The sequence below is a fragment of the Pteropus medius genome, unplaced genomic scaffold (assembly GCF_902729225.1).
Source record: "Pteropus medius unplaced genomic scaffold, Ma_sr-lr_union100, whole genome shotgun sequence".
In the NCBI taxonomy this organism is placed as follows: Eukaryota; Metazoa; Chordata; class Mammalia; order Chiroptera; family Pteropodidae; genus Pteropus; species Pteropus medius.
The window spans coordinates 2,700,211-2,707,527 of NW_024349797.1; positions in this window are offsets into that span (position 1 = coordinate 2,700,211).

The window sequence follows — 7,317 nt, forward strand, 5'->3', positions numbered from 1 at the left end:
ACCTCTTTGGTTTTATTGTCAGGATTTTATAAGCTCTTATCTACCAAACATATTTTAGGCAGACAGTGTAGTCTTACTACAAATTTGGAAAAGCTTTGAAAAATAACTCATGGTATCAATGAATGAATGGATAAACAAATTATAGTATCTCCATACAATGAAATATTATTCAGCCATAAAAAGAAATAAGTACTGCTACATGCTATAATGTGGATGAAACTTGCAAACATGCTAAGTAAAAGAAGCCAGACACAAAAGGTCATGTATTGTATGATCCCATTTATATGAAATATCCATAATAGGTAAGTCCATAGAGTCAGAAGTCAGGTTGGTGGTTTGCAGGGGGTGAGGGGAGAGGGAATGGGAAGCAGCTGCTTAATGGGTTTCTTTTTGGGGGTGATGACAATGTTTTGGAACTAGATGAAGGAGGTGGTTGCACAACATTTGTAAATGCACCAGATGTCACTGAATTGGTCACTTTAAGATGGTTAATTTTATGTTATAAGAATTTCACCTAAATAAAGAAAATAGCTCATGGGCCTCCCCTCCCCCCATTCTCCCTTTGATGACCCTTAGGGACTCCAATTAAGACATGGAGAGAAGGGTGTTTCTGGTGAGAGGACCAGGACCAGAGGGTGCACGGTCCAAGCGAGGCAGGAGTATGCTTGGTGTGTTTAAGGACCAGCAAGAAGGCCGTCTCTGTTTGCCTCACTTCGGAAGAAAAGAGACTTGTTCTGCATTGGAGAACTTAGTAGACTGTTCCATGCTTAATAGATGCTCAGTCGATATTTAATTGATGCTCAGTGATGAAAAGAAGTTGGGAGGCTGAGCAGTGTCTCAGGCGGGTGGGAGGTAGAGCTACACAATTTTCCTGGCTGTGGGGAGATCAGGGCCGCCTGGCCCTGGCCCCTGTGTGGGGAGGTCTTGGCAAGTGGCTCCCTTCGACTTCCTGGGTGGACTCCTGGAGGGCTAAGGGGCACTGAATCAAGAAGCACTGAATCCAGCAGCTCTGCCAGGATGATGATCCTTAATTGGCTTCTCTGAATGTGGAATCCTCCATGCACCACCTCAGGGAGACAGTGCAGCTGGAGAAAGCCACTCCTCGCCTCTCCACCTGCAGGCTTTTGGCGGAGTGTTTGGCGGGAGGGTGGGCATGGGAAGAGGGGAACTAAAATTTGTAGGGAGCCGGAGGAGATTTTCAGTTAAGGTAAGCGGCAGTGTCCGGCAGAGGGCTGATGAGTTCTGAGATGGTTCCCTGCTCAAATAACCAGACATAGCTCCTGCCTAGATTTGGGTAAAGAGGAAAATGAAGAAGTGTTTCAGGCAAGAGAGGAAGCTGGTGCCTGCTCCTGCATTTTTATTCCACTTTCCAACTTACCCTTGCTGGGTCAATGGGATTTGAGTTCGGAGGGTTAACTTGGAGATTGAAGATCCAGCAATGAATTTTAAGGCTCCTCAACTTCCCAGCTAGTTGGGCAATTTACTTTACTTCTCTGAGCCTTAGTTTTCCTGTCTATAAAATGTGAGTTAATACAAAAAAGAGTAAGCCCAGTAGCCGGCATATGGTGGCATTCAATAATCCAAGTCTAAAACCCCCAAATTGCCTTTCATTTTTGATCTGTGGTTGAGAAGATCTGCACTTCATCCCACCTGAGCAGGAAGCTCTCTGTGGAGACCTTTGACTCCAGCACCATCCCTCCCAACTCACCTTAGCAACACACAAGTCACTTGCATGGGCAGGGTGACAGTTGACCATTACTTGGGCATATGAGATAGCCTGGTGGGAAAGGGGATGGCAGCAAGAACCTGCCCTCACGCCACTGAGGCATGCTTCCTGTGTCTCTGGCTGGATGCTAACCACCACCCCGCCCCTGTGTATGACCCCCGTCCCAGGTCCTGGTGGTCATGTTTCCCAAGATTCTTGTCCCTTCTTTAGGGATCTGTTCTAGATCCCACAAAAATGGGCTGTGGGCTCCTGTGGTTCTGTCCTCCTCACCTCTCATTGGCCTCTCAGATGAGGGCCAGTGGCTGTTCTGTCTTTACTACCTACCAGGTGGCTTGACAGGTCCTGGCCAGGTTTGCTGGGCTTCTTGGATTACAGGGAGCAAATATTCCTTAATATATATTGGGGGTAAAACATTTGGTCCTCTCTCCATGACTCTTACCCCTGCCCAGTGTCATTCAGAGGAGGAAGGGAAGAGGAAAGAAGCAATGGACGAAATTAAAGGGGCGGAGATATGTCCGTGACTCTGGTGGTATGGTCAGACATATGGACAGTGGAGTTTAAACTTCAGTTTTCCTACTAGCTGTATGACCAAGGGAAGGTTACTTTACCTCTCTGGACCTTAGTTTATCTCTAAAACAGGGGTACTAATAGAACCAGGCTCCTAGGGATGTTGCGAGGGTTCATTCATATTTGTAAAGTGCTTAGAACAAGGCTGCTACGGAATAAGTACTTAATATCTTTTTATTATTATTAGTCCAAGAAAGGAGGGAAAAGCATTTCAGGCAGAGGGAATAGTATATGCAAAGACCCTGCAAGTGTGAAGGGCTGGCAGACAGAACTGGCGGGGTGCAGAGAACTTGGGAGAGTATGGTGTGAGATGGAGCTAGAAGCACGTAGGACTTGTAAGCGGCGTAAGAAGCTTGGTTCTAAGAGAAATGGATATCATTTGAATGCTTTAATCAGAAAGGTTTATTTGACCAGGTTTGCTTTGGGAAAAGTTCGTTTTAGCCAAAGGGAGGCAGGTGGGCCATTTAGTAGAAGGCTTTTTTTCCCATTAAAGTAAAATCATCTTTGAAAAGAGACTGGGCAGATTTATAATAGAGAACTTATTTACAATAATATTATTATTACTTGCCCCAGTCTTTAAAAAAAATATGGTGAAAAACACATAATATAAAATTCACCATTTTGTTCATTTTAAGTGTACAGTTCAAAAATGTTAAATATATTCACAGTGTTGTTCGCATCTGGTCTCCAGAACTTTTTCATCTCGCAAAACCAAAACTCTGTCCCATTAAACACTAACTCCCTTCTTCCCCCTCCCCACAGCCTCTGGCAACCCCACTCTGCTTTCAGTTTCTATGAATTTGAGGAATTTGACGACTACGTCACAGAAGTGGAATGATGCAGTATTTGCCTTTTTGTGACTGGCTTATTTCATTTAGCATAATGTCCTCAAGATTTATCCATGTTGTAGCATGTTTCAGGTCATCTAGGCGGCTTTTGCAGGAGCCTGAGTGAGAGCTGATGGGGGCTTAGTCTAGGTTTTGGCAACAGAGAAGGGGAGAAGGAGACGAGATCAGGGAGGTTTGGGGGAGGTAGAGTCACAGGATTTGGTAAAGGATGGCAATGTGGTGACGTGGGTGAGGCACTGCTCTGGCCTCTGGCTTTGGCCTTCAGAGGGGACATAGACAAGCCAATGGTGCTCAGACTTGTGGACTCCTTTGGAGGGCGGGAGACGGGGGAGACCGAGGGGCTGAGTTGGGAGCAGAGGAAACTGAGAAAGAACGTCTTCTCTGTCCTCAGCCCAGAACCTCATGGAGACCAGAGGGGACACAAGGAGCAGGCAGACACTCTGGCATTTTTTGTCTCCTTGTTTATAATTTCCTACAGAGTGCAGACCTCACTCCGCCAGAAGAATGGGTCTTTATGGCGTCCCAGATGAAAGGCGGGAGGAGGCATCTAAGAGTTCTGCGCTCTGTCCCTATTCAGATACCACTAGGCTGGGCACCTCAGGGGTCCGCCCTGCTGTCTCTGGTATGTTTCATCCTCCTTGGAATCTTAAAAGCCCTCCCACCCAGACACCCCGTCCCTGCTCCTATCTTCCTCAAAAGGTGGGCGATTCTCCCCTCTGAGATATCCCAGCGGAAAAAATCCTGACCTCGACCCTCTCCAGCTGTGTGGCGAGTCACTTCTTTCCTAGTGACATGATGGGTGAGTACATGTTAAATGTTTATGAAAAGCCCCACCCTCAGAGGGGCAAAAAGTTGTAGATGTGGCTGAGAGATCAGTATGAATGGGTGTAGTGGTGGCTCATGAAATCAAGTGGATAGTTCTACATGGATTTGGGGCTGGAGGTCGGGGAGCATTGTTAGGTCTAGAGAAGATGAGATTTTCTTGAACTGTGTCTTAGAAGATTTTTATCAGGGAGCGGAGGCAGATAAGGGAATTCCAGGCAGGGGGAATGGGTGAAACAGGCCCATGTCTTCAGCTTGCAACCAGACATCTGCTGGAGATCCGCAGGGTCCCCAAATACCAAGACTTTGGCTTTAATCTCTCTGGCCCTGGAAGAGGTGGTGGTGGTGGGCTGAGGGATTCTGGCAGGGAAGCCGTTTAGGGTGGTGATTAAGTGGAGATAATTGGAAACATTTTCCACATAGCACTTCCCAGACACCCAGAGCCAATGTAGGAGCCATACAAGTATTAATTGACGTAATTGTCACAGCAGCCTTATGCAGTGGTCCTCATCACAATGCCAGAAGGGAAAACACGGGGCATAGTATTCGAACCTAGGTAGTCTGGCTCCGGACTCTGTGCTTTCAACCATAGGCTGCATCTCCCAGCCAGCTCTGAGTGAAAGTGTTAAGACAGGACTGGAGAAGATTCAAGAGGGAAATGGCCAGGAGGTGGCCTTAGATGGATGTGGGCTGGGGTGAGGATGGAGCCATGGCAGGCGCTCACAGGACTTGGTACCATTCACTAAACCGAGGAACCAGGAAGAAAGAGGGCCTTGCTGACCTCAGTCTTGCTATCTGTGAAATAGGTTCAGGAACACCTGCCTCAGTGGTAGAGAGGGCTGATGTGAAGGTGCTTTGTGCGCTGAAGTTGATCTGTCAACACAGCCTGCTCCTGCTGCCTCACGCCTGGCCCTGCCTACTACTGGATACATGTCTACTGTCCCCTTTGTCCCCTTCCTGGCTGCCTCTGGGGGCACCTTGCCCTCTGGAGAGTTCTTTCTCTGTTATTTCCTCATGGAGCTAGAAGTGGCTTTGAAGCCCGCCCCGCTCTGTAGAGGGAGAGAGGTAAAAGCAGTTCAAGGGATGTAGGTTGGAAGAACTCGGAAATGCAGCTGGGCTGCACGGGCACTTTTTGTTTTCGTTCAGAATATCTGAGTATCTCTGTGGGCCTCCCACCGCCCAGAGTAGCGCCTCCCCCTGTCGCAGAGAGGATGAGAGAGCACTTGTGGTTGGAGGAGGGGCTGCTGTGAGCTTGGAGCAGGCTCGGAGAGGCAAGGCTATCACCCTTCCGCCCACCCCCATGCCTTGCCACCAGAATAGAAGGCCGGAGCATCAGCCCCTGGGAGGGGCTGGTGGGGAAGCCTTTGAAGCAGGAAACAGCCTGGGAGGGAAGGCTGTGGGAAGCAAGTTTGTTAATATTCACTCTGCAGCAGCAGTTGTCCCTGGGTTTTCTGTTTCCACAGCAGGCAGAGACATCACCAGCCCAGCTCAGCAGCTCCAGGGTCTGGGAGGCAAGGCCTGCCTGGGCTTGCCTCATAAATCTCTGGGTGTCATTGGGCAATTCACCTCCCTCTCTGGGCCTCAGTCGTCTGATCTGCAACATGAAAGACTGTGACTTGATCATCTCCAAGGTTCTTTCCTGCTGCAAGCTTCAGGATTCACAGCGTGACCACTTGGCCACCGACCCCTGCCTCATCACACCCTTTCCCTAGCCTCTGGGTGGGGCTCCCGCCTGGTGAGGCCAGGAAATGTGTTGAGACTGTCTATCCTCCAGGCGAGGACCTTTCCCGTGGTATCCTGCCCGGCCAGTGTGGAAGGGTGAGGTGGGGTCACAGAGTAGGGGCAGTGGGAGCAGGTGTGATAAGGATGGCTGGTGCGGGGGGAGAGCCCCGATTCCTGGTTCAGGGCCTCCGCCCTGCTGGTTGCCCCAACATCCCTATGCAGCAATTTCGGTTTCTATTTTAAACAGTTTGGGTCGGTTGCTTCCCTGCCTTCCTGCTGGGTGTTTATAGTGAGGAAAATAATTGGTAATATTTGCACAGATGTGCTGGCATGGCAGCTCATCAAGGGCACCTTTACCCAGGGGACCCTCCCTGCCACCAGCCTTTCTCTTCCAGACTGAGGAGCCAGCCTGAAGGGGGATAACTGTGAGCCCCTGTGCCTCCCAGGAGCTTCGGACAGTGAGACATATGCAGGGCTGGGAAGCAGGAGGCCTTAAATGCCCCAGGCATGCCCAGAGGCAGGCCCCAGCATGACAGGGGAGGGAGCCCTGCCTGTGTTGCAGAGACTGAGCAGGATGGGCCCTTCCTAGGGGACTGCAGGGGAGAAAGTCCTAGGAGCTGCGTTTCCGATTCCATTTTCTCCTTCAGAGCTGGAATTTGCAGCTGGGGGTATGGGGTGTGTGTGTGTGTGTGTGTGTGTGTGTGTGTGTGCTTCCGGGGTGAGGGGGGGGGCGGCATGGTTTTGTGAAAAGCAAGAGGGAGCAGGACCAGGGTAGAACATAGGAAATCACTGGCTTCTCCCCCTTCTCGAGGCCTGGAGTGGTACTCTGGAGGGCTGGGAAGGAGGTAGAAATTGTCCAGGCTGTGAGGCAGCCTGCCCACCCTGGCAGGACCTAGACTGGTGAGTGTGCTGCTTGCTGCCCTTTCTGGGGCCCAGCCGAGCTAGTGATGGGGTGACTGCAGAGCAGCCATGGCTAGGGGAGACTCCTCAGCCACATGACTCCTTCACCTTGAATGTGCATGTGCTGCATGTGTGGGCACACATGCAAGTGTGCATGCAGTATTTGTGCATGTGTAGCCTGTGCCCATGTGTGTGTGCATAGGTACATGGCTGCATGCCTGTGCCTGCATGTATGTGTGTAGGTGAAGGCATATGCACATGTGTGCACACAGATGCTAATAAATGTGTATGTGCATGTATGTGTCTTGGTTTGGATTCCCCTAGAAGCTGACCCAGAGACAAAGATTTAATTGCTCCCCAGGGAGCTTAGTAGGAGAGTTAAGAAGAGTGAATAGGAAGGCAGCCTTAGTGCTCTGTGGGCAACTGAAGCACGATCTGGCTGGGGAGCCCCAGGAGCCAGTATAAACCACGACTAGTTTTCCCATCCAGAAGGAAGGAAATCTAGAGCCCAGATGTGGGCCTGACCTCCCAGGAAGGTCGCAGGAGACCACCAGATAGACGTGGGGATGGAGCTTGGTTCTGGAGAAGTGTGGGACGCAGGCAAAGGTGGAAGGAGGCGAGGACAGTAAGAGTCCCAGAGGGCACCAGGTGTTACAAAAGGTTTATTACAAGGATAAATATATACAATAATAGGACATTAAAACTGCTGATCCTGGGCCAGGGGATGCAGGG